Source organism: Hemitrygon akajei, chromosome 7 (genome assembly GCF_048418815.1).
Source record: "Hemitrygon akajei chromosome 7, sHemAka1.3, whole genome shotgun sequence".
In the NCBI taxonomy this organism is placed as follows: domain Eukaryota; kingdom Metazoa; phylum Chordata; class Chondrichthyes; order Myliobatiformes; family Dasyatidae; genus Hemitrygon; species Hemitrygon akajei.
In genome coordinates, this window is record NC_133130.1 from 49,808,685 (window position 1) to 49,835,825 (window position 27,141).

General features: G+C 40.4%; 1 long non-coding RNA gene across 4 annotated transcripts in view; it reads right to left on the reverse strand.

The window, feature by feature from the left end:
* Positions 1 to 715: 715 nt before the first annotated feature.
* LOC140730434 (uncharacterized) overlaps positions 716 to 27,141 on the reverse strand; it is a 35,811-nt gene continuing 9,385 nt past the window's right edge. Inside the window, exons 3-6 of one of the 4 annotated variants that reach the window (XR_012099603.1) lie at positions 23,834 to 23,991; positions 23,182 to 23,350; positions 9,151 to 9,223; positions 716 to 830 (exon numbers count right to left, since the gene is read on the reverse strand). This is a non-coding gene — a long non-coding RNA (uncharacterized lncRNA). Of the gene's footprint in view, positions 831 to 7,998; positions 9,224 to 23,181; positions 23,351 to 23,833; positions 23,992 to 27,141 lie in introns of those variants that run through there. The other 3 variants (XR_012099602.1, XR_012099605.1, XR_012099604.1) reach the window with 3 other exon arrangements.

Sequence of the window (27,141 nt, forward strand, 5' to 3'; positions counted from 1 at the left end):
CAGCTGAGCAGCTTCATGAGTTCAGTATCAAATTGTATTAATAATAGCATGTGTCTAGAACATCTTCAATTATAATGTTCTATCTCATAATGTAAATAAGATAGTGAATAACTCAGTATCTAACTGAAATCATAATAAGGGATTGGGGTTTGGATACAGGATTAAGATAAAAATTTTAAAAATACTCAAATATTCCACTTCATCCAGCTGTCTCAGTGAGAAACACAGAGCAAAGCACCAGATTGGTGCATGAGTATGATTACCAGATTGGTGCATGAGATGTCAGAGGTCAGTCATGAATGCAAAATGCATTCCAGGTAGAATACAGAATTTTCAAAATGGATCTTAAATCAGTCTTTAAAACTCATCTGGTTGCAGATGGTTGATGACTTTTAAAAATCTTTCAATAGTCCCAAAATTGGTTTCAGGGAGTCAATCCAATCAAAAAATCTTATATAGTTTTAATCTTAGTTCCAACTGAACATTCTTAAAACAAATTTTAAAAGATAAATACATGTATATACACTTCACCAACCTGAAACCTCCTCAAGATCCATTTTCTTTATTTCTATTGTTTATTTCCAATGAGCTAGAAATTGGTTGACAAGCCTGAATTAAGTAACAAGCTCTAAGTGTCTGTCAAAAGTTGAGAGGCCCAAAGTCCTAAGATTGGGCTTAAAGCCTTACCTTAATAACTATGATAATCTGACTAGTATCTGCTGTGAATCCAGAGGGGCAGAGGATCAATATGAACTGATGCCTTGCAGGGAGTGGCCCTTCTCAGCAGATCCTATTAAGTTCTGCTAGCTTTTTCCAAGAATTTTCTACAACTAGGAGAAGCAGGCATTGTTAATAAAAATTTTAAAAGTTCATGTATTCTTACCTGTTTGCTTGCAGTCCCTGGTTGCACTCTAGCATATGCTGGGTGCTCTTAAGAGCAGAATGAGAGCCTGATCAGAATTGCCCGAGGGCATGCTCTTCAATGCTCATCTCAAATCCCTGGAAGTATGCCCACAGAGTGATGAACATCAGGGAAAGGAAATTAGACAGACTCAGAATCAGGTTTACTATCAGTCATGAAATTTGTTGTTTTGTGGCAGCAGTACAGTGCAGGCAGAACAAATTACTATAAATTACAATATAAAAATAAATAGTGCAAATGAGGAATAGTGAGGTAGTGTTCATGGGTTCATGGACTGTTCTGAAATCTGTTGGAAGATTGGAAGAAGCTGTCCCTAAAATTTTGAATGTACATCATCAGGCTCCTAAACCTCCTCGCCAATGGCAATAATGAGAAGAGGGTGTGTCCCAGATAGATGCTGCCTTCATGAGGCAGCTCCATTTGAAGATGTCCTCATTGGTGGGGAGGCATGTACCCGTGCCTCACTAAGTAGCATGTCTACTTATTACTGGTGCTCTTCCCTCACTTCAGTCTATGGTCCGCAAACTTTAAGACTTCAAGCTACAGTCTCCTGCCTATCACATGATAATCCTCAGCCTCTCCATGCCAACTGAACAACTAAACCTTTTCTGTTATCATTGGGTCCTCTTCAGTAGCAAACTCCCAGATGGAGATGTATTGAATGTAAGTCCTCCAAATAAAACATTCTCCATGGTTTAATTTGCAAGCCACAGGTTATTACCATAAGATTATAAGACATAGGAGCAGAGTTAGGCAATTTTCCCATTGAGTCTGCTTTGCCATCCTATTCTGGCTGATTTATTATCCCTCTCTACTCCATTCAGCTTCTTCCCATATACTTTCATGTCCTGAATAATCAAGAACCTATGAACCTCACGTTACATACATTCAAAGACTTGGCTTCCACAGCCACACATGGCAATCAATTCCACAGATTCACCATCCCCTTGCTAGAGAAATTCCTCATAGTTTCTGTTCTAAATGGACATCCATTTATTCAGAGGTTGTGTCCTCTGGTGATAGACCTCTCCACTAGAGCAAACATCCTCTCTACATCCACACTATTTAGGCCTTTCAATATTCGATAGGTTTCAATGAGATCCTCCTTCATTCTTCTGAGCTCCAGCAAGTACAGGCCCAGAGCATCAAATGCTCCTAATTCCTAATACGTTTATTCCTGGAATCATTCTCGTGAACCTCCTCTGGACCCTCTCCAATGCCAACACATCACTTCTTAGATAAGGAACGCAGACCTACTCACAATACCAAGCGAGGCCTGACCAATGTGTAATAATGCCTTAGCATTACTTCCTTGCTCATATATTCTAGACCTCTCAAAATGAATGCTAACGTTGCATTTGGCTTCCTTACCACTGACTCAACCTGCAAGTTAACCTTTAGGACAGGGTTCCCAACCTGTGGTCCACAGACCCCTTGTTTAATGGTATCAGTCCATTAGCATAAAAAAGGTTGGGGACACCTGCTTTTGGGAATTCTGCACAAGGACTCCCAAGTCACTTTGCATCTTTGATTTATGAATTTTCTCCCTGTTGAGAAAACAGTCCACACCTTTATTCCTTCTACCAAAGTGCATGACCATACATTATATTCCATCTGCCACTTCTTTGTCTGTTCTCCCAATCTGTCTTCATCCTTCTGCAAACTCTCTACTTCCTTAATGCAACCTGCCCCTTCACCTATCTTTGTATTGCCGGCAAACTTGGCCACAAAGCTATTAATTATGTCATCCAAAACATTGATATATAATGTAAAAAGAAACAGTCTTAACACCAACCCCTACAGAACATCACTAGTCACTGGCAGCCAATCAGAAAAGGTCCCCTTTATACCCAGTCTTTGCCTTCTGCCAATCAACCAATCCTCCATCCATGCTAGTATCATTCCTGTAATACAATGGGCTCTTAGCTTTTTAAGCAGCCTCCTGTGCAGCACCTTGTCAAAGGCCTTCTGAAAATCCAAGAAAACAAAATCCACTGACTCTCATTCATCTGTGCCTGTTATTTCCTCAAAGTATTCCAACAAATTTGTCAGGCAAAATATCCCCTTTAGAAGACTATGCTGACTTTGGCCTACTTTACCATGTGCCTCCAAGTACCCCAAAATCTCATCCATAATAATGGACATCTTCCCAACCACTGAAGTAGGGCAAACTAGCCTATACTTTCCTTCTTAAAGAGAAGAGTGACATTTGCAATTTTCCAGTCCTCCAGAACCATCCAGAATGTAGTGTTTCTTGAAAAGTCATTACTAATACCTCCACAATTTCTTCAGCTACCTTCAGAACCCTAGTGTGTAGTCCATCTTGTCCAGGTGACTTAACTACCTTCAGACTTATAAGCTTCCCAAACACCTTCTCCCTAGTAATAGTGACTACATTTACTTCGGCCCCCTGACACTTGAATTTCCCGCATATTACTTGTGGTGTCTTCCACAGTAAAGACTGATGCAAAATACTTATTAAGTTCATCTGCTATTTCTTTATCACCCATTACTACTTCTCCAGCATCATTTTCCAGTTGTTTGATACCTCCTCTTGCCTCTCTTTTATTCTTTATATAACCTGTGAGGTACTGGAGGAGAGCTAATGTTGGTGTGCCATTTAAGAAAGGCTCTAAAAATAAACCAAGAAGTTATAGGCCAGTGAGCCTGACATCAGTAGTGGGAAAGTTATTGGAAGGTATTCTAAGGGATCTGATATATGAATATTTGGATAGACTGGGACTGAATGGGGATAGTCAGCATGGCTTTGTGCATGGTAGGTCATGTCTAACCAATCTTATAGTGTTTTTCGAGGACATTACCAGGAAATTTGATGAAGGCAAGGCAGTGAATGTTGTCTACAAGGACTTTAACAAGGCATTTGGCAAGGTCCCACACGTGAGTTTGGTTAGGAAGGTTCAGTGGCTTGGTATTCAAGCTAAGATAGGAAATTGGATTTGACATTGGCTTTGTGAGAGAAGCTAACAAGTGGTAATAAATGATTGTCTCTCTGACTGGAGGCCTATGACTAGTGGAGTGTGGCAAGTATCACTGCTGAGTCCATTGTTGTTTGTCATCTATATCAATGATCTGGATAATAATGTGGTTAACTGGATCAGCAAATTTGCGATGACACCAAGACAGGGGCTGTTAGCAAGGAAGACAATCAGAGCTTGCAGCAGGATCTAAACCACCTGGCAAAATAGGCTGAAAAATGGCAGATTGAGTTTAATGCAGACAAGTGTGAGGTGTTACACTTTGGTAGGTCTTACATGGTGAACGGTAGGGTACTGAGGAGTGTGGTACAACAAAGGGATCTGGGAATACAGGGCCATAAATCATTGAAAGTGGCGTCACAGGTAGATAGGGTCCTAAAGAAAGCTTTGGGCACATTGGCCTTCATAAATCAATATATTCAGTACATGAGATAGGATGTTATACTGAAGTTGCATAAGATGTTGGTGAGGTCTAATCTGACGTATTGTGTGCAGTTTTCATCACCTGCCTGCAAGAAAGGCGTAAATAATGGTGAAAGATACAGAGAAAATTTACAAGGATGCTGCCAGAACTTGGGGACCTGAGTTATAGGGAAAGATTCAATAAGTTAGGACTTTATTACCTAGACCGTTGGTGAAAGAGGGGAGATTTGATAGAGGCATACAAAATTATGAAGGATATAGATAGGATAAATGCAAGCAGCCTTTTTCCACAGAGGTTGGGTGGGACCACAACTGGAGGTCATATGTTAAGTGTGAAAGGTGAAATGTTTAAGGGAGGGTGGTAAGAGTGTGGGATGAGCTGACAGTGCAAGTGGTACATGCAAGCTCATTATCAAGGTTATTGGATACTGACATGGCTGGGTGGGTTATGGAAGTCTATGGTGCCGGTGCAGTTCGATGGGACTAGACAGTTCACGAGGGGTGATTGATAAGTTCATGGCCTAAGGTAGAAGGAGTCAATTTTAGAAAACCTAGCACGTCTATTTTTCAACATAGTCCCCTCCTACATTTACACACTTAGTTCAGCAGTCGTGGAGCATACAGATCCCTTCTTTGTAGAAGTCAGCGTCTTGGACCTCCAGAAGCAGTTAACAGCAGGGGAGATTGATAAGAGTGTGGCCTAAGGTAGAAGGAGATGAGTTATTAACTTCAAACTTTCTGTATAATCACTCAAAGAGTGGAACTGCACATGTGTGTAACAAGAGTTGTATAACTCATCTCCTTCTATATATGCTGTCTTTAACTTTCCCTGTCAGCCACGGTAACCTCATGCTCCCTTTAGAATACTTTGTCATCTTCGGGATGTATCTATCCTGCCAAACTGCCCCCAGAATCTCCAGCCATTGCTGTTCTGCTGTCATCCCCGATAGTGTCCCCTTCCTATCATAACACTGCGCTTATTGCAGGGCCCTTCTATCTTTGCATTACCTGGCATCAAATTGACATGGAAGGTAAAGCTACAGCCTTTCAGCTCCAGCAATACAGGTTCAATCCTTGCCTCTGCCACTGTTCATGAAGAGCATGCTCGTTTTCCCTAAGTGCATGTGTTTTTCTAGCTTTTATATGGTTAATGGTGTAAATCATTCTTAATGTATAGCAGTATGCTAAAGTCTTAGGCACATATGTATACTGTAGTTAGGATGCCTAAGACTTTTGCACAGTACTGTAGTATTTGTTTGTATAGCATTGTAATGCTGCCACAAAAACCCCCCACAAATTTTATGACATACGATAAACTAGATTCTGAGCTGGATAAATATCGTGGACAGTGTGGGAAGGGGCAGGGAGAGGGAATTATGGTTGGGAAAAGAGGAAGGGAGAGGGAAAGAAACACGAAACACCAGAGATATTCTGTAATGATCAATAATCCATTTGCTGGAATCAAATGACCTTGCCTGGCATCTCAGGGCTGGGTGTGTGTGACTGCACCCATGCCAAACCCCTCCTTCTCCCCCACCCCAGTACACCTTCTCTGCCACCTGTCCCACACCCATTCCGTGGCGCTCCACACTTGCCATTCTCAATATCCTTTGTTCCCGCCAGGTTTACAAACTCGCTCTCCAGTCTATGTTGACAAATACAGTACTGTGCAAAAGTCTTAGGCACCCTGTCTATACATACGTGCCTCGGTCTTTTGCACAGTACTGTAGGTGGGTCACAGGAGAATTAGCAGGAATCGTGAAAGAGAATAGGATGGAGGGAAATAATCTGGGATATGGGTCAATGGGATTTCTCTGCAAACTGGCATAGATTCAGCAGGGAAAATGGCCCTAGTCTATGTCGTAAGGAAAGATGAATGCACAGCACACAGCGGAGATCAACAGCTGCGGTGTCAGCTGGGCCAGACAGAACCGGCAGTCGCTGAAGTGCAGCAGTCTGCAGCTGGCACTGGCCACAGGCAGCTCAAAGCAACCCGCACAAGAAGCATAACTTTGCTGACCCCATGCCTCATAGGAGTAGCTGTATGAGGAAACCTTCTCTGGAATGGCATCATGGATCAGCACTTGGGTGAGAAACGAATGGGAAGCAATTATTGTGTTGGTAATTAAATTAATCGCATTTATCATATTTGGCACTTCAGTCAGAGTGTTATTTTATAGCGGCTTTGAATTTGCATTGAGAGTGTGTCATTGATATAGAAGCAGGATGAATGGTTTTAATGTTTAATGCAGGATTAAAAGTGACAAAGAATGCAAGAAGGACTTATGATGTCGAGGGGCTATGTAGAAGTTATCAGGAGGGAAATGTCTGGCACAGTGACATCATAACTCAAGAATCTACATGCTGGTCAGTAAGGCTGTGGGATTCATTACCTTAGACAGACTACTGTTTGAATTATGAAATAGGAATGGACATCCAAGATATCACGGCTCTCCTCCTCTGCTATGCTTCAAATTAGTAGCAATGCTTTGGGTGAAGCTCCCTGTGATCACCGTGAAACTATGGTAGAGGGGTGTAAAATAAAAAAACTGAAAATGCTGGCAAAACGTAGTAGGTTAGGCAGTATCTGTGAAAATAGAAACAGTTAACTCTTCAGCACTGTGATCCTTTGTCAGGACTGGGAAAGAGAGGAATATCTGTTAGTTGTCAGTCTAAGAGAAGCTGTGGGAGGGATGCAAGGGAGGGAGGGAGGAACAGGATAACTATCTGTCTGTGATAATATGATAATATGAAACAGCTAAATGGGTGCAATTAACAGCACATTTTGCTTTTTGGTCTGTGTAAAATGTTGTTGGTAAGGTAAGGTTCATGGTAAGGTTGTGGTACCTGTCCAGCAGGCCAAGCTTTTACAAGTAGGAAAAGGAAAACTCAGCCAACATGATAAAACAGAAAATGGGAAATGCTGGAAAATCTTAGCAGGTTTGATAGCATCTGTGGAAAAAAAAGTTCACATTTCAGATGAGGAGATGAGGGAGAGGGCGAGGGAGAGAGAGAGAGAGAATGACTCAGAGAGAAAGAAGTCCGCTTAGATAGCAAAAGTGGGCAATAGGTGGAACAAAGGAAATTTCTCTGCTAGATCGAAGTCATGTAGCAGATGGGATCAGATTAAACTACTGTGGCTGCATAATTTGTTGTAGAGGCATGTGCTGTTCGTTCTCTTTCAGGGAGACAACATGACTGCATTCACATCAGTCCTTCATTTGATGTCAGTCTTGGAGCCAAAAACATCTCAAACTATTTCCAGCTCTGATAAAAGTCATCAGTCTCAAGTGTGAATACTCCAGAAATGCAGCCTGAGCCAGTGTGTATCGTTTAAGAGCAGTGAAAACTGAGTCTGTGTTTTCAACAAAGAATTAGATAAAACAGATCCCTGAGACAGGCACTTAAAGAAAATAATGTCAATGGATACAGGGAAAAGTGGGGGAATGGGACTGTGTAGTGGGACTCTTTTTAAAAAAAAAACTAGCACAGGCTCAATGGGCCAAATTCCCTCCTGCAGCATAAAGAGTCTATGACTCCTTGACTGTAAAAGAAATTCAGTGAATTCTCTAAAGCTGTGAAGATGGGACAAGACTTATCAACTAGTGTTGTCCAAATATACCTTCCAGAACTCACCCCTTATTACAGAACTTAAAATTCAAAGTTCAAATTAAATTTATTTTCAAAGCACATATATTACACCATATACAACCCTGAGATTCATTTTCTTGCAGGCATTAACAATAAATACAAAAAAAACACAATAAAATCAATGAATATCTGAACCTAACAAAAACAAACAACCACCTTGGCAGTACTCTTGATAAGAATTCTGGCAAAAACATACAAGATAGCAAAATGAAAATACTCTGTGACATTTGAAACGCAAGCCATAAGGGGAGTTATTGTGGAACAAAAGGACATAGAAATAACTGCTTTACGTGTGAGTGTGTGTGTTTGTTTGTAAGTACATCTATTAATAAATGTACATTTCCATGCATATCGTTGTATCTCCCTGACTTCATCGCATCAACATCACTAAGGCATGACGTGGTTATTCTGTCAGAAACTTCAAAGCAAATGGTCATGGTAGAACTGACAGTGTCTCGGGAAGACATTTGAGTGTAAGAAAGCTAAATACCAAGGACTGGTAGAGCAGTGCCAGAGACAGGGGTGGAGGGCATGATGCGAGCCTATAGAGGTGGGGTGTAGAGGTGTTGCTTGCTGATCGCTCTGTATAATATATTCTCTCCTTGGCATTTTGGGGGCTGCAAAGAAAAGTGCCATCAGGACCTTCACAGAAGCTGCTGAGTGAGTCTGCAGATGGCTATTGGTTAAGAGGTGTGTCACGTGGACCAATACTGCTGGGACACAAGCCAGGGCCTGATCAATCCTGGTCAGATTGCTTGGTCGAGGGTGTCTGATGCTGAAAGATCCAAAACACCCAATGACCCCAGTTTGCATTACTGATAATGTGTCCCAGCATGTATTTCAACAACTGCTTTTGAACAGTATATGTGTATTTTCTGTGTTTTCTTGCACGTTTTCTATATTTTCCTAACCAAATATCTGTATGTGTGTGAATATCTTAATGTGAAATTTCTACATAATTCATGAGGATTTGCAGAACTTTATTTTTATCAAATAAGTCCAGTACAATTTTCAATAAAATTGATTTTCTAATGGAAAATCCTAAACTTAACTGTTTTTCCTAATTGCATTATATATAATTTTTTGCAATCATTACATTGACGAAAATCAGCAGGCTACAAAGATTGGTCACACATAAACATTAACTCTGATAGTTACCCATTTATTAGATGGGCCTTGGTTATTGTGATCCATTAGTTCCTCTTATCATTTGTTATAAGCAGTATGTTACCTGAAACAAAATAATATATAAAATAAGAAATCACCAACAAAGATTCCAAATAATTGTAATTCCTGCACGATGCAATTCTCTGAGGGTGAACATAACTTAGTACAAAGAAATCACTGACAAAGAGTTTCATGTTATTATAAGCAACATGTCTCTTTATTTGAAGGCAACAAACTATAAATTAACAGACAATAAAGGATAAAATGATTAAACAAGAAAATCTAAATACATTAAAATAAAGGAGTATAAAACAGCAAAATGTAAGAAAACATATATGAACGAATTAAAGATAACACTAAAATGATGAAAGATAGTCAATACTGCTCATCAAAACTATCTAGTTTTATAATTAATCTAAAGAGATTAGTTTGTATGCAGAAGACTGGAGTATTACAATGAATGGCTTTTAATGGCAAAGATACCAAAAACAATTTTTTTCCACCACCACTTCCTTTGAAATAATATCAGCAAAAGGTAGTCTAAAATCTTTCAATGCTTCTGCCCCAATTTGCCATTAGTTTCCATCCTGCCACAAGCTGAGGATTGTTAGTATTATCTTACAAGTCTTGAATTTACTATACTTGCCACTCTGTTGCTTTCTGTGTTGCCAATACTCAGGGAAAATTAATCAAAAATAACATATGAATGGATATATAAGGAAATTAAACTGATGGCAATGCATATGACCATAGTGGAGGGTAAATGATATCACTAAATGGACAGAAACAAAGTTCAGAGTAACTTTGTATCAGAAAGTGTATTCTCTGCTTTTACAACCTCAAAAATATATGAACTGTACCCACAATTATACAAAATATGTTATTTTGAATTTGTCCAGTTTGGTTGAGGTGCATGAAAGGAAAAAGAAACTTGATTGTATATGGTGAAGGTAAAGAATAGCTCAGAATATTTTATACCCAATTAACTACTTCTGATGTGTAATTATTGGCAGCCAGTTTCCCAATTAATGAGAAAGGAGGTTGACCAAGTGACCTATTAGTGTTGGCTGAGAGAGAAATGTCATCTATAATGGCAACACAGCTGTTCTTCAACATTTACTTCAAAATGGTACTGCCGATTCAGTCCAAGCTAACATTGTTTCACTGACCTCATGAGATCCATGATTAAGAACTAAGAGCTTGTTGCCATACTTTTTTATAATATAGGAAGGGTCCTTTTGGCCACTCAACTCTAAGACAGCTGTCAGGGCATCACGCAGATCACATTCCCCCACTTACTTTCCTGCAATAACTTTTCTTCATAATTTATCGGCTCTATCTAAGTTCTCCCATAAACCACCTACACCAGGGGTAATTAACATACCAATAAGCACATATATGGGGTGTGAGAGGAAACTCTTAAAGCCACAAGAACATCAGAGATCAGCATCAAATTCAGGTTGTTGAATCTATAAAGCGTCAGCACAGTCCATTACACTACTGTATCACGGAACCCTATTGGCCATCACCCAAGGCTGACAACTAGAAACAGATGATATGGGAATCAGAATCAGCCATATCGCTGCCGTATCGCCAGCATATCTCATGAAACTGGTTAAATTCAAGGTAGCAGCACAATGCAATGCATGATAATAGAGAGAAAAAAGAAAACTATGAATTACAGTAATTGTATATCTAATTAAATAAGTTGTAAAAAAAAAGAGGAAATAAGAAAGTATTGGGTATTGAGGATGTGTTTGGGAGTTTATGGGTTCAATGTCCATCCAGAAATTGGATGGCAGACGGGAAGAAGCTGTCGAATCACTGAAAATCTTGAAACTCATGTTATAATGTACTTTGACAATTGTGAAGGTTGTAGGACATTCAAATTGTCAATTTGGAATGAATTTGGCCCATATTAAAGGACCCTGTAAATTTGCTGTTAACAATTCAAAGATTTATTTGTCTCTATTAAAATTATTTCATTACTCTACAGAGTTGTTCTTCTAGTAATCCATTCAGATAGAAATTAAATAGAATTTTCCTGCAAATAATATGTCAGAACACAGCAGTCAGTACAATATGATTGGATGAAATCATATTCACAATCTATTCACAAAACTCTACGCCACATGGATTTTTTCTCCTGTCATTTTTTAGGACTACTATTGATTAATAGATAGAATTTTATTGCTGTGATTAGTTAAGAACTCAATCATTATTGTTTGCTGTGACTAACAGGATTGAAAGACAGTGAACTAAATGGAACTTGGTGAGCAATTCCTTTCACCTAATCCTTAAGCATCTGCAGGGCTCCAGCTAAGCGTGTTTGAAGGGCAACAGTATGACTTGGAACACCTTTAAAGCTGGGCATTAGCAGTAGAATCTCTGGAAGGAAGGAAGGAAGGAAGGAACAGCAACATTTAAGTGACTATGTCACTAGCTTATTATATTGTGAACTGGATAATGTAATTGCAGAACTGACAAGTCTGCTGCTAGATCTTGTCAAGCATCTCTTAACAACATTATAAGAACATCCATGCTTGAAATTATCTGGACAGCAGAGACTGGTTTGTTGCCCATTGTCCTCAAAACTATAAGTGTACCTCTTAGAACAACACTTATCTTCAGGAGAAAGCATTTTACTGATCTGCTATCCTCATCTCCAGTGGGAAATATATAAAGAGGCAAGTGGCTCAAACTATGCATTCCATTTTCATTTAAAAGAGACTTTTTTTGGTGACAGGCTGCCAATGTCCCCACCACTGAAGTGAGTTTTACAAAGTACTATTTACATAACCTGCATAATATTCCATTTCAAAGGTGAATTCAGAATCTAACTGAGGCTATGCCAGGAAACATCTGGACATGAGGGCTCTCTTGCTTTTCTCAGTGCCTACATCTGCCACATGAATCAAATTCTCCTCTATATCTGCTTATTGAAGTTCCTTATGTTCTTTTATATGACTTTGGCATTATTGAGACCAGCTGCATCCAGGGATTAGCACTAGATGGTTGAGACTAAAATACTTTGTCCAACAGGACTGACAGCAACAGACCCTAATTGATGTAATAATTGGCATTGATAGCACTGAATGGAATGGGTTACAACTGTTTCACAACATTAACCTAAGGCAGTGAGCAATTCATTTAATGCATCTTCACCCACAGTTGCAGATAAAAGGAACTTTCTATAATGTCAGTGAGTTCATTACACCAATTTTATAGCTGAAACTGAAGTCAAGAACACCATGTAAAGCCCAGCTGACTATCAGTCATCACAGAAAGTCAATAGACTTTTATGCAACTTCGCATTTTATTTTCTCATGTTTATAAAATATTTCATAAATCCAGTTAATTTCTTTTTTAATTCTCACATTTAGACTGCTACACAATAGTATTTTTTTCACCTCCCCTAAGATTTTTTAAAATTGTTTATGCTTCTTGCTTTTGGGTCAACATTTTAACCTCACTTAAAATTCCACTTTGTCAAACTTTTACTGCTAGTGTTGGTGTAAAGCATTTTTGTTTTTACAGTGTTACATTTGTAATTTCAATGCCTTTGGTGCATATGCTCAATGAACTTCCATTCAGCTCTACGAATCTTTTAAGTTTATTTTACCCGAGATGAATAAGATTAGATGATCTTAATCAGAATCAGAATCAGGTTTAATATCACCGCCATATGTTGTGAAATTTGTTAACTTTGCAGCAGCAGTACAATGCAATAGATGATAAATATAGAAAAAATTGAATTGCAATAAGTATATACAGTATATGTATATTAAAGAGTTAAATTAAGATAAGTAGTGCAAAAACAGAAATAAAAACATAGTGAGGTAGTGTTCATGGGCTCAGTGTCAATTCAGGCTTCTGTACTTCCTTCCTGTTGGTAACAATGAGAAGAGGTAGTGGGGGATCCTTAATGATTGAAGCTGCTTTTCTGAGGTACCGCTCCTTGAAGATGTCTTGGATACCACAGAGGCAAGTACCCATGATGCAGCTGACTAACTTTTCAACTCTCAGCAGCTTACTTTGATCCTGTGCAGTAAACTCCCCCCACCATATTAGACAGTGATGCAGCCAGTCAGAAGGCTCTCCATCTGTAGAAGTTTTCGAGTCTTTTAGGTGACAAACCAAATCTCCTCAAACTCTTGATGAAATATAGCCGCTGTCTTGCCTTCTCTATAGCTGCATCGATATGTTGGGGTCTTGAAAGTTTTTAATTCCTTTATAGATTAAAAGTGTCAAAGGCAAGTCAAACTTCTTCCCCTGTCTAAACATTCTTCAGAAAGTGATACAACCCCAGAACACAATTGCATAGGAAGTTCCAGGACTTATATTCAGTGAAAAAAGGAAACTCTTGGTGTTGATGTTCCCATGCACTCACTACTCTTCTCTTTCTTTGTAGTATTAGCAATGGGTTTGGGAGTTGTCAAACTAGCTCCTGTTAGTAGCTGCAATGAGTTATAAAAGTGTTACATCCTCCAGCCAAGGGGGCTAATGGTAGAAGGATGCCTAAGGCAGAGAATGTGGGATAACAAACAACAGAATGACTTTGTTTCAAATGTTGTTAAACTTTTTGAGTGGTGTTGAAGCTGAACTCTTCCAAGCACACAGAAAATATTCCATCACACTGCTGTCTTGGGCATTGCAATTGGCAAAGTGGCTTTGGAGCATCAGTAGGTGAGTTAATTGCTAGAGAATAATCAACATCTGACCTGCTCTAGAAGGAACAGTATTCTGAGGCTTCTCTAGTTAAATTTCTGGTCAATGGTAGTGTCCTGAATGTTAATGACAAATTCTGTAGCAATAGAATTAGCACTGAATGACAAGGGGATATGGTTACAGGTAGTTTCTTTTTTTTTGGGATGATAATTTATGTGGCAAATGTTATTTGCTACTCAATAGACCAAGTATAGACATCTTTAATGTGAGGAGTACAAAAGGGGCTGAACACCCTGCAGGCATAAATGGACATTTCTGAATTTTTGTTCTTGTCTTTGAGAAAATGCCTTCGACAAAGATGATTGGGCCAGGAAGGGTTCCTGAAGAACATATCTAGCAGTGTAGACACAAGAGACTGCAGATACTGGAATCTATAGCATCAAACAATCTGCTGAAGTAAGATGGGAGGTCAAGCAGCATCTGTGAAGGAAAGGGAAAAAGTTCTTGGAGAAACAAACTCCATTTAAACTGAGTGGTGATGAGGCCATGCTGATGGCTGGGATTCAGCTGAGCTTGATGGGAAAACACAACTGGGGATTTGAAGAAGCTGTTTTCCAGTATGGAGAGTCAATAGTCCAACTGAAATCTGGACCAAGGAGTACTTAAGGATGCCTTTGGAGGCTACTAGCAAATCCATCTGTTTCCACCAAACAACAGCCACTGATTTTAAGATTACATTCATAATCTCATCTTTGTCTGCTGATTCTCCAGGCCAAGTTTTCACAGTGTGGCCAGAGAGAGGCAGCAGTCTCACAGCTGGTGGTTGAAGCAGTGTTGTGCTCTGATTGGCAACAAGATGACCTAACTTTTGAACCTCGGTGAAACTCGTTTGTTTGTGGCTGCCTATAACTGTGTTGATATCACATTGCCCCATCTAGGCACAACATATCTGAAACTTGTCAGGCAAATGGGGTTAAAATAGGTGCTCCACTTTTGTATCCAGATTCCTTCCAGCTGCAGTTACATAACTGGTTGTTCTGTAGCATTAAAACATCTACAGGATATATACAAAAATCCATCTTGGATTGAGAACATCTCACAGTCACTCCTATATTTTTCTTTGTTTTGTGAACCTGACTCAAGTTTAACCTTGTAAATTGTTATTCAGAATTACTTTTAAGGAAATATTTACACTCATTTCTTTATATTCATTTTTTTGCTCAAACTGTAATTTTTGTGAAATACTTCAAAGATGTTGTCAAATCACAATTAAGTCCAATATTTTTGTTTTGCTTCCCTTTCTTTCAACATGGTCAGCCTTCAGAGATGAAGAAGCTGGACTGATAAATTGCTCTTTGACCTCACGTTCACTGTTTCTACAATACACAGCTGTGTCCTTATGTATAATCACATTATAATCTCGGCCCGAAACGTCGACATCGCTTCTCCCTGTAGATGCTGCCTAGCCTGCTGTGTTCTACCAGCATTTTGTGTGTGTTGTTATTTTATTTCCATTCTCAACCATTCCTCGCCCTCCGCCTTCTCAGCAGCCACCAGCACCTCTCACACCTGCACAAATACAGTATACCAGGATTCCACTGAGCACTTCCCATAGTGGTACAACTAGTTTCAGAAAAACTATCCGGGGAGTCATGTGAGCAAACCCCTATCCAAGCATTCCATGCTACATTAATTCTTCACAGTTTTGTTTTTTGATAACACAAGCCATGTCTGAACAATCCTACAAAGGTAGTTTACAGAACACACAGGCACTAATGTGTCACATTCTCTGATGTCAATAGCCTTTGTTTATCTTTGTTATTGTTGCTAAGAAGGAGTCTCCAGAGTTTTATTTTCACTGACACAATCTCTCCAAAGACAGACACTAGAAATTTGCATTCCAAAGCATCTTGTATTGTATATCAAATCAGCCTTAAACCAGGTTTTCTGCTGAAACCAGTATTTGCAAAACATGCCTCCTGCACCATAAGGGCTGCCTTACCTGATTCTTTTTTTCACACACACCTTGATATTTCACATCGAGCCTTGCTGAAGTTGTGCCCACCATCACAACTAGCCTGAGAACCAACAATCCTGTTCTTCACTGCTGGCAATGGCCCAAAAAACTTTTGAACATTCCTGGCCCACTTTATACTCCTGCTCCTAAATTTTAACACTAGCTCAAGCTCTTATATTAATAAAAAGGAATAGAAATAAAATGACTTGAGCCAGGTCAGCATTACCACTCCTCACCTTAATAACTGCAAACGTCAGTTTGGATTATCAGGCAGCAAGAGCCCAAACTCCATAGTCCCAAGGCCTTTTAACATTTAAAACTGTGGCATTCTTGCTCAGACTATCAGTGGAAAGCTTTGTGGTAGCAGAGTGCTCCACATCAGAAGGAAGTACAGCTACCCTGATTCGTCACCCCAACCAGATGTATTGCTTATGCTAGCAATCAGATGTGATATGGCTAACATGCTCCGTAGAAATAGGGAAATAATGTGGGAAAAAATCTGCAGTGTAAGCAACATACCTTCCCCTTGATTTTACCTCTATCGGTATTCACAAACTCACTCCCAATCAATGTGGTCTGTGGGTATGTTTATCTGAAGTCCTTTTCATTGCCTTACTATGACTGGTCAGCAGCAGGTGCACTTCACAATGTCCAATTGCTCGAAGACTGCTTTCCTGCTCCTGAGCTGAAAACCAATATTACATTTTCCACAGTGATCGAATTACAAAACCTGTCTTAGTGAGGACATCATTATCTCCTTGTAAGAAGTTAAGCCTACACCACGGTAAGGGAGACATGCAGGCAATGATCAAACATCTGTTGAAACAAGGATTGTGATAAAGTTAATTTTCTTTTTCTTATTTAAAATTGCGACATGGAATTAGGATCAGGGATAAAGGATTTAGAAGAGATTTGAAGGGGTCCCTTATTTCATCCAGATAGTGGCGAGTACCTGGAATGCATTGCTGGAGAGAGTTGTGGAAGCAGTGTTGGTAAGCAAAGCATTCAGGAGTTGCTTGGACAAGCACTTGAAATGCCTAGTAATTAAAGGCTACGGGCCAACTGCTGGAAGATGGGATTAATATGGTTGGGTTACCATTGATGAGATGGGCTGAATAGTCTGATAATATGTGCATAATCTGATGACTACATAATCTAAGTGTGCCTCAGTGAAAGAATGAAATTCCAAAGAGAAAACAATGGTATTCAAGCAGGAAGATTCAGAGATAAACAATACATTTAGACTAAGTGTCTGAGCAAGACAGAAGTTAATGCAGCCAAGAATAATAGAGATAGGATATCAAAGAACAAGGCCAAGAATAAACAGACAAAATTCAAGCAATCTACCATTTTATTTAGTCTTTTTAAAGGCAATTAGTAATCGATGATTTCCAAATGAAAAACCAGACATCTCAGAAGGCAGATGACTAAACACAGAAATTACAAACGAGAAAATCTGCACATGCCGGAAATCCGAGCAACACACACAAAATGCTGGAGGAACTCACTAGGCCAGGCAGCATCTATGGAAAAAAGAACAGTCGACATTTCGGGCCAACACCCTTCGGCAGGACTGGAGAAAAAAAGATGAGGAGTAGATGTAAAAGGACGGAAGGGGAAAGAAACACAAGCTGATAGGTGAAACCTGGAGAGGGAGGAATGAAGTACCGAGCTGGGAAGTCGATTAGTGAAAGAGATACAGGGCTTGGGAAGGGGGAGTCTGACAGAAGAGGTCAGAAGGCAATGGGAAAAAGAAAAGGGGGGAGGAGCACCAGAGGGAGGTGATGGACAGGCAAGGAGATAAGGTGAGAGAAGGAAAAAGGGGATTGTGAATGGTGAAGGGTGGGGGGGGGGCATTATCGAAAGTTCGAGAAATCAGTGTTCATGCCATCAGGTTGGAGGCTACCCAACTGGAATATAAGGTATTGTTCCTCCAACCTGAGTGTGGCCTCATCACAACAGTATAGGAGGCCATGGATTGACATATTGGAATGGGAATGGGAAGTGGAATTAACATGGGAGATCCCACTTCTTCTGGAGGAAGTAGGTGCTCTGCGAAACGGTCTCCCAATCTACATCAGGTCTCACCAATATACAGGAGGCCACACTGGAAGCACCGGCCATAGTATATGACCCCACAGGCTCACAGGTGAAGTTTTGCCTCACCTGGAAGGACTGTTTGGGGCCCTGAATGGTAGTGAAGGAGGAGGTGTAGGGGCAGGTGTAGCACTTGTTCCACTTGCAAGGATGTGCCAGGAGGGAGATCATTGGGGAGGGACGAATGGACCAAGGAGTGATTCCAGCAGAAAGCAGAAAGTGAAGGGGAGGGCAACAGCGAAATTATGATTTTTATTCCCTCTTTCCACTCAACATGACTTTCACAGATGGTTATTTTCACATTTCCAGTCTACGATTTGGAAGTATAGTACTGGTTCATTCAAAAGGCCAAAAATATCTAGTTTACTTTCAGGTTTTTATTCTGTTTTAATCTATTCCATTGTTTTGGGTCAGCATTGGCTCATCTGGTTGATTCCTCCCTCCGGATCAGAATGCAATTCCATTCCCAAGCTTCTGAAGTTTGGCTGAGATTCACAATGCAGTATCCTTGATGGTATAAGTTCTAGAGTTATAGAACATTAGAGCCCAGAAGCAGGCTCTTTGGCCCATCTAGTTCATGCCAAACTATAAATCGGCCCAGTCCCATCGACCTGCACCCGGATCACAGGCTTTTGGATGAGATGTTAACCAAGATTACTTTGCTCTCACAAGTGTCATGAAAGAACTTATTTTGCCATTCTGAAGAAGCCTTATTTCTAATGTCTATGCCAGTATTATTCCTCATTCAGAAATGGACAATAAGGCTGTTATCAGATTCTTGACTGCTAGAGCTTACTGATTACTTTTACAACAGTGATCACACTTCAGAACTATATAACTGGTTGTAGAGCACTTTGGGGTGCTGTGAGGTTAGAAATAAATGGAATGGTAGCAGGTGGAAAAAAGTAAATAATCGAGGACTACAGTTGTAGTGTATTCAATAAGAAATTCACCTTCCATATAGATTACATTTTGGGAGGTGATTATTTCTTATGTGGATTTGGAATATTTTCTGTAACATTGCCCTGAAATTTCAATAAAGTTTTGCTCCATAATAGAATGTAGAACGATCAATTTGCACTGCAACTTTGAGGGATCGGTGAACGTGAATCATTGTCAGGATTCCATTGCACAGACGTGATAGTCCAAATTTCTTCACAGCTGAATACTTCACTCATTCCATGCAACTTTGATTTTGGGATCTTGTGAAGTTCAGCGGTGAACAAATATTTCCAGTGTGTTTTCACCTACTGCATTAGGAAGTTTGCCTATGTAAATGGAGTGATTTCCTCCATTTTATTTGAAAGGAACCAGCACCAAGGAAAAGAGCTAAGTGTCAGGTAATTGTGATTTATTTGAGCTAATTTAAATATAATTACATTTTCCATTGTTTTAAATTGTTTCTGTGCTAGTTTAAAATGCTTTAATAGTTTAAAATATATATTTAATTGTATATATAATATGTAATGTTTGGAACAGAGACAGACTTGTCTGATAGCTTTGATAGTCGGGGAGTGCGGCTTAACAGCTTCTAAGTATTATCATGAGATTTGCAATTGGAAGACCCTGAATACTCAAGGTACAGAATGAGTTAACCAGTGGGGTAGCCTACCACTTCAAGGATATTCAGAATGACCCAAAGTATCCCATCATATCAATTCTGTAAATTAGTAATTGTCCAGATGTGCTTAACAGCCTAAAGAATCATCTAAAAGTACTTTATCTAAAAGTAACAACAATACAATAGAATTCAGCAGAGAATTCGGTGGGGAAAACACAAAACAAACAAGAAAGCCTAGATTTACATCTCGTTTGAAGAGACAGAGACTGTTCCTGGTAAACTAAGCAAATTGGTTAATGGGAGTTGTTCCACAGCAAACAAAAAGGTGGCATGATTGTGTAGTAGATAGCACAACACTTCACAGTACAGACGACCCAGGTTCAATTCCTGATTTTGCCTGTAAGCAGTTTGTACAGTCTCCCTGTGACCACGTGTGTTTCCTCCAGATGCTCCAGTTTCCTCCCACAGTCCAAAGACATACTGATTGGTAGGTTAAATGGTCATTGTAAACTGTCCCATGATCGGGCTAGGATTGAATCAGGTGATTGCCAGGCAGTGTGACTCGAAGACCGGAAGGCTCTATTCCATGCTATATCTCAATACATAAATAAAAAGAAGATCACTGTTATATCAAACTGGCATGAGTACTATCAGCTGCAGAATTGACAATAGAAATGAGAGATAACTAAAACTAAGAGAAGCTTCACATAGGAAGGCAAGGAGACCACAGATCTTGCAAACTGGGAAAGATATAGAGGTGAATAAAAGTGACTGGAAGAGCTACAAAAAGAGCATATGAAAAGAAATTTACAAAGAATGTCACAATCAAAATTTTAAAAAGGGGTTACATTCGGAAAAAGATGTGATTAGGAGAAATCTGAGACAAGAAAATCTGCAGAGATTTTCCACAAACCACAAGCAACACACTGAGCTCCTGAGAGAAATCTGAGCACCTTGAAAATTAATAATGGTGATGTTGTAAATGAAAGGAAGGAATTGAGCATTAAACAACTTTGCATTAAAATGTGCATTAGAGAAAGAAGTACCACACAGCACATGCTGACAAGACTAATATTGCACCTGCGATATATCAGGAGTAACAAGCAAAATAATGCTCAGATGGTAACGTAGAGTTACAAAGTCACATAAGAACAGATGATGTCCTTTCTAGGGTTTAATGCATGCAGTGGCCAAAACACTATAGACATCCAAGATATAATCTTTTTAAATTTTCTTGATTTAAAACCATTCCTATAGGTTGTTTTGTGGCAGCAATACAACCTGAAGACATAAAACTCTATTAATTACAAAACTAAGTAAATTTGCAAATACAAGAATAACAAAGTCAGGTCCTTGGGGTCATGGACCGTTCAGAAAGCTGATGATGGAGGGGAAGAAGCCATTCCTAAATTAAGTCTGGGTCTTCAGAATACTGGATGTCCTCCCTGATGGGGGTAACAAGAAGAAGGCATATCCTAAATGGCTATAGTCCTTAGTGATTGATTCCGCCTGCCTGTGGGGTCATCTCTTGAAGGTATCCTTAATAGTGGGGAGGGTTGAGCCCCAGACAGAGCTGGCTGAGTCTATAACCCTGTACAGACTCTTGTAAACCTGTGTATTGAAGGCTCAGGACCAGGCTGTGATGTAACCAGTCAGAACGCTCTCCACCATACAGCTATAGAAATTTATAAGAGTCTTTGGTGACTTACCAGATTCTTAAAAATCCGAACAAAGTAGAGCCACTGGTGTGCTTCCTTCATGATTGCATCAATATGTTGGGGCCAGGATAACTCCTCGGAGATGTTGACGCCCAGGAAATGAAGCTACTCACCCTTTGCACTACCAATTCCTCAGTGAGGACTGGTGTGTGTTCCCTGAATTCTCCTTTCCTGAAGTCCACAGTCAGTTTTTTGGTCTTGCTGACGTTGAGTGCAACGAAGTTATTGTTGTGACACTATTCAAACAGCTGATGCATCTCACTCTTATTTATTTTACTTAGAGATAGACCACTGAACAGGCCCTTTTAGCACTTTGAGCCACGCTGCCCAGCAACCAACAGATTTAACCCTAGCCTAAGCACAGGACATTTGACGATGACCAATTAACCTACTAACCAGTACCTCTTTGAACTGTGAGGGGAATCTGGAGTACCGGAAGGAAACCCGCACGCACATGGGAAGGAACGTACAAACTTGCTTAAATAGGACACAGAACTGAACTTTGAACTCCAATGGCCTGAGCTGTAGTAGTGTTATGCTAACCGCTACACTACTGTGGCGTGGTGACTTGTAAGCATCCTCACCACTATCTGAGATTCTACCAACAACAGTGGTGTCATTTATAGAAGGCAGTTGGGCTGCGCTTAGCAGATGTAGAGAGAGAGGAGCAGTGGGCTAAACCTGCATCCTTGAGATGTGTTTGTGTTGATAGTCTGAGAAGGGGAGATGTTATTACCACTCTGACCTAATGGTGATCTCTTAATGAGGAAGTCAAGGATACAGATTTTAGAGCTTGGTTATAAGTACTGAGGGATTGGTAGTCAAGGTGCTCCAAAGCCAAGTGGAGAGCATGTGAGTCTGCATCTGCTGTAGACTTGTCTCTGGTCTAGGTCCTTGCTCAGGCAGTAGTTCACTCTAGCCATAACCAACTTCATAATGGTAGATGTGAGTGAGATGGACATTCAGACAGCTTACTCTGCTCGTTTTGGGCAAAGATATGATTGCTGCCCTTTTCAAGCAGGTGGGAACCTCAGCTCATATGAGTAAGAGTTTTAAGATGCCCTTGAATACCTCAGCCAGTTGGTTAACCAGTGAGTTTTACAGGTACTGGTGTGGGGACCCCATCTATCAACAATCTATTTCAATGATGGAATTAAATATAATTTACCTGAACATGCTAATACTAAGCTGGTTGGCAGCATGTGTTGTGAGAAGGAAACAGAGGGCTTCAAAGGGATTTCAGCAAGTTCAGTCAATAGTTGAGAACCTGGTAGATGGAATACAATGTGGGAAAAATTTGGAACCATCCACTTTGGTAGAAAAAATACAAAGGCAGAATATTTCATTAATGGTGATAGACTGAAAGGTTTGGATATTCAGAGAGTCCTAGCTGTCTTTGTACATGGGGCAAATGGTATGTTAGCCTTTATGGTAAGAGAACACAAATAGAAACTAAAAACATGAGACTGTACAGGAATATTGAATACCTTTCTCACCTCCCTAACTAAGGAAGGATAGCCTTACAATACATAGAATGCAAAAATGGTTCACCAGATTGAATCCTGGGTTGGGGCTAGGGAAAGGGGATTGTCCTTTGAGGAGACATTAAGCAGATTGGAGCTTATGAGTTAGAAAATTGTGAAATGGTCTCCTTGAAATGTGCCAAGTTCTTACAGAAATTAAAAGATGATGCTTGCCTCGGGTTCCTGAGGCGAAGGGTCACAGTTTCAAAATGAGGGACTGCTCATTCAGGACTAAAATTATTTTTGTTTAGATAGATACTTTATTTATCCCAAAGGAATTACAATGTCACACTAGCATTACCAGTACACAGATATATAAGTATTAGAAGAGAATTAAGAAAGAATTGAAAAAATAAGTTACTTCAAACAAGAGGGGGCATCACTTCCCAGCTATAGGTTGACTCATTATAGAGCCTAATGGCCGAAGATAAGAATTACCTTATATAGCGCTCTTTGGAGCAGCACAGCTGGCTTAATCTATTACTAAAAGTGCTCCTCTGTTCAGTCAAGGTGGCATGCAGAGGGTGAGAACATTATCCAGAATTATAAGGATTTTCCGTGGGGTCCTTTGTTCCACCACAGCTTCCAGTGTGTCCAGTTTTGACTCCTACAATAGAGCCATTTGTTTGTTTATCTATCTATCACATGTACATTGAAGCAAACAGTGAAATGCATCATTTGCATTAATAACCAACACATTTGCATTATGATCATAAGGCTGTGCTAAGAGCAGCCCACAAATTTCGCCACATATTGTGGTACCAACATGGCATTCCCACCATGTTCAGCAAAACAACACAAGTAACAACAACAAAACAGAAGAACAACTGAAAGCAAGCCTCTTTCTCACCCTCCCACCCGCCCACTCACATACACAGAAGACATCCATCCTGAGGACAGGCCACCACTGGGCCTCTGACCACCAGTACTTGACCCTGGGCTCTCAGATTCATAGACATCAGGCCTCTAAACTTCAGCTTCTGGCTCAGACTTGCAGACTCACCATCTTAGGTCTTTGTCCTTCGGGCTTCGACCTCCACACACACCAACACCTGAACTTCAACCTCTGGGTATTGACCCCAGAACTCACCAATCAGATGATTTGACTTTAACTTCCTGGCCTTGACCTCCGGATCGCTTGGGCCTCAACCCTGGGTCTCATGAACCTGGGTGTTCACTAGCCCTTATGCTGCCTGCAGAGTCATTCAAGATTTCTTCACCCAGAGAGTTGAGAAATTTTGGAATTCCCTTCAAAGAGAGGTGTTATTGAATATATTAAACATAGCAAAAGATAGAATTTTGGAGTTCATCCTGGAAAGTGATGCTAAGGAGAAAAATCACCTATGGTATTATTGAATGTCAGAGCTGGTGCAACAGGCAATGCACTTAGGCTTTTAATTCTTATGTTCTCATGAATAAAGGATCAGTACTCAATTTGGCAGAATTCATAAGTATCTGTAATAAGCACAGATAATGCTAGGAATATTCAGCTGGTGAGGCAGCATCAGAAAGACTGGCGCAGAATTAATGTTTCAGAATCATGTTGAGATGACAATTCAACAAATATACGTATATGTATTCAATAGACAATAGACAATAGACAGTAGGTGCAGGAGTAGGCCATTCAGCCCTTCTAGCCAGCACCACCATTCACTGTGATCATGGCTGATCATACACAATCAGTACCCCGTTCCTGCCCTCTTCCCATATCCCTTGACCCCGCTATCTATAAGAGCTCTATCTAACTCTCTCTTGAATGCATCCAGAGACTTGGCCTCCACTGCCTTCTGGGGCAAAGCATTCCACATATCCACCACTCTCTGGGTGAAAAAGTTTTTCCGCATCTCTGTTCTAAATGGCCTACCCCTTATTCTTAAACTGTGGCCTCTAGTTCTGGACTCACCCATCAGCGGGAACATGCTTCCTGCCTCCAGTGTGTCCAATCCTTTAATAATCTTATATGTTTCAATCAGATCCCCTCTCATCCTTCTAAATTCCAGTGTATACAAGCCCAGTCGCTCCAATCTTTCAACATATGACAGTCCCGCCATTCCGGGAATTAACCTTGTGAACCTACGCTGCACTCCCTCAATAGCAAGAATGTCCTTGCTCAAATTTGGAGACCAAAACTGCACACAATACTCCAGGTGGGGTCTCACCAGGGCCCTGTACAGCTGCAGAAGGACCTCTTTACTCTTATACTCAATTCCTCTTGTTATAAAGGCCAGCATGCCATTAGCTTTCTTCACTGCCTGCTGTACCTGCATGCTTGCTTTCATTGACTGATGTACAAGAACACCTAGATCTCGTTGTACTTCCCCTTTTCCTAACTTGACTCCATTTAGATAGTAATCTGCCTTCCTGTTTTTGCCACCAAAGTGGATAACCTCACATTTATCCACATTAAACTGCATCTGCCATACATTTGCCCACTCACCCAACCTGACCAAGTCACCCTGTATTCTCATAACATCCTCCTGACATTTCACACTGCCACCCAGCTTTGTGTCATCGGCAAATTTGCTAATGTTACTTTTAATCCTTTCATCTAAATCATTAATGTATATTGTAAACAGCTGCGGTCCCAGCACCGAACCTTGCGGTACACCACTGGTCACAGCCTGCCATTCCGAAAGGGATCCGTTAATTGCTACTCTTTGTTTCCTGTCAGCCAGCCAATTTTCAATCCATGTCAGTACTCTGCCCCAATACCATGTGCCCTAATTTTGCCCACTAATCTCCTATTTGGGACTTTATCAAAAGCTTTCTGGAAGTCCAGGTACACTACATCCACTGGCTCTCCCTTGTCCATTTTCATAGTTACATCCTCAAAAAACTCCAGAAGATTAGTCAAGCATGATTTTCCCTTCATAAATCCATGCTGACTCGGACTGATCCTTCTACTGCTATCCAAATGTGTTGTAATTTCCTCTTTTATAATTGACTCCAGCATCTTTCCCACCACTGACGTCAGGCTAACCGGTCTATAATTCCCTGTTTTCTCTCTCCCTCCTTTCTTGAAAAGTGCTACAACATTAGCCACCCTCCAATCAGCAGGAATTGTTCCTGAATCCATAGAACATTGGAAAATGATTACCAATGCGTCCATGATTTCTAGAGCCACCTCTTTAAGTACCCTGGGATGCAGACCAGCAGGTTCCAGGGACTTATCAGCCTTCAGACTCAACAGTCTATCCAACACCATTTCTTGCCTAATATAAATTTCCTTCAGTTCATCGTTTACCCTAGTTCCTTTGGCCACTATTACATCTGGGAGATTGTTTGTGTCTTCCCTAGTGAAGACAGATCCAAAGTACCTATTCAACTCATCTGCCATTTCCTTGTTCCCCATAATAAATTCACCCGTTTCTGTCTTCAATGGCCCAATTTTGGTCTTAACTATTTTTTTGCTATTCACATACCTAAAGAAGCTTTTACTATCCTCCTTTATATTCTTGGCTAGTTTATCTTCGTACCTCATTTTTTCTTGGCGTATTGCCTTTTTTGTTATATTCTGTTGCTCTTTAAAAGCTTCCCAGTCCTTCAGTTTCCCACTCATCTTTGCTATGTTATACTTCTTCTCTTTTATTTTTATACTGCCCTTTACTTCCCTTGTCAGCCACAGCCGCCCCTTACTCCCCTTAGGATATTTCTTCCTCTTTGGAATGAACCTATCCTGCACCTTCTGCATTATTCCCAGAAATACTTGCCATCGTTGTTCCACTGTCTTCCCTGCTAGGGTATTGTTCCATTGAACTTTGGCCAGCTCCTCCCTCATAGCTCCATAGTTCCCTTTGTTCAACTGCAATACTGACACATCCAATTTTCCCTTCTCCTTCTCAAATTGTAGGTTAAGTCATATCATATTATGGTCACTACCTCCTAATGGTTCCTTTACCTCGAGGTCCCTGATCAAATCCGGTTCATTGCACAACACTAAATCTAGAATTGCCTTCTCCCTGGTAGGCTCCAGTACAAGCTGTTCTAAGAATCCATCTCGGAGACACTCCACAAACTCCCTTTCTTGAGATCCAGTACCATTCTGATTCTCCCAGTCTACCTGCATATTGAAATCCCCCATGACAACTGTATCATTACCTTTGCGACATGCCAATTTTAACTCTTCATTCTACTTACATCCTATATCCAGACTGCTGTTTGGGGGCCTGTAGATAACTCCTATTAGGGTCTTTCTACCCTTAGAATTTCTCAGTTCTATCCATACTGACTCTACATCCCCTGTTTCTATGTCCCCCCTCGCAAGGGACTGAATATCATTCCTCACCAACAGAGCCACCCCACCCCCTCTGCCAGTCAGTCTGTCCTTTCGATAAGATGTATATCCTTGAATATTCATTTCCCATGCCCTGTCCACTTGAAGCCATGTCTCTGTTATTC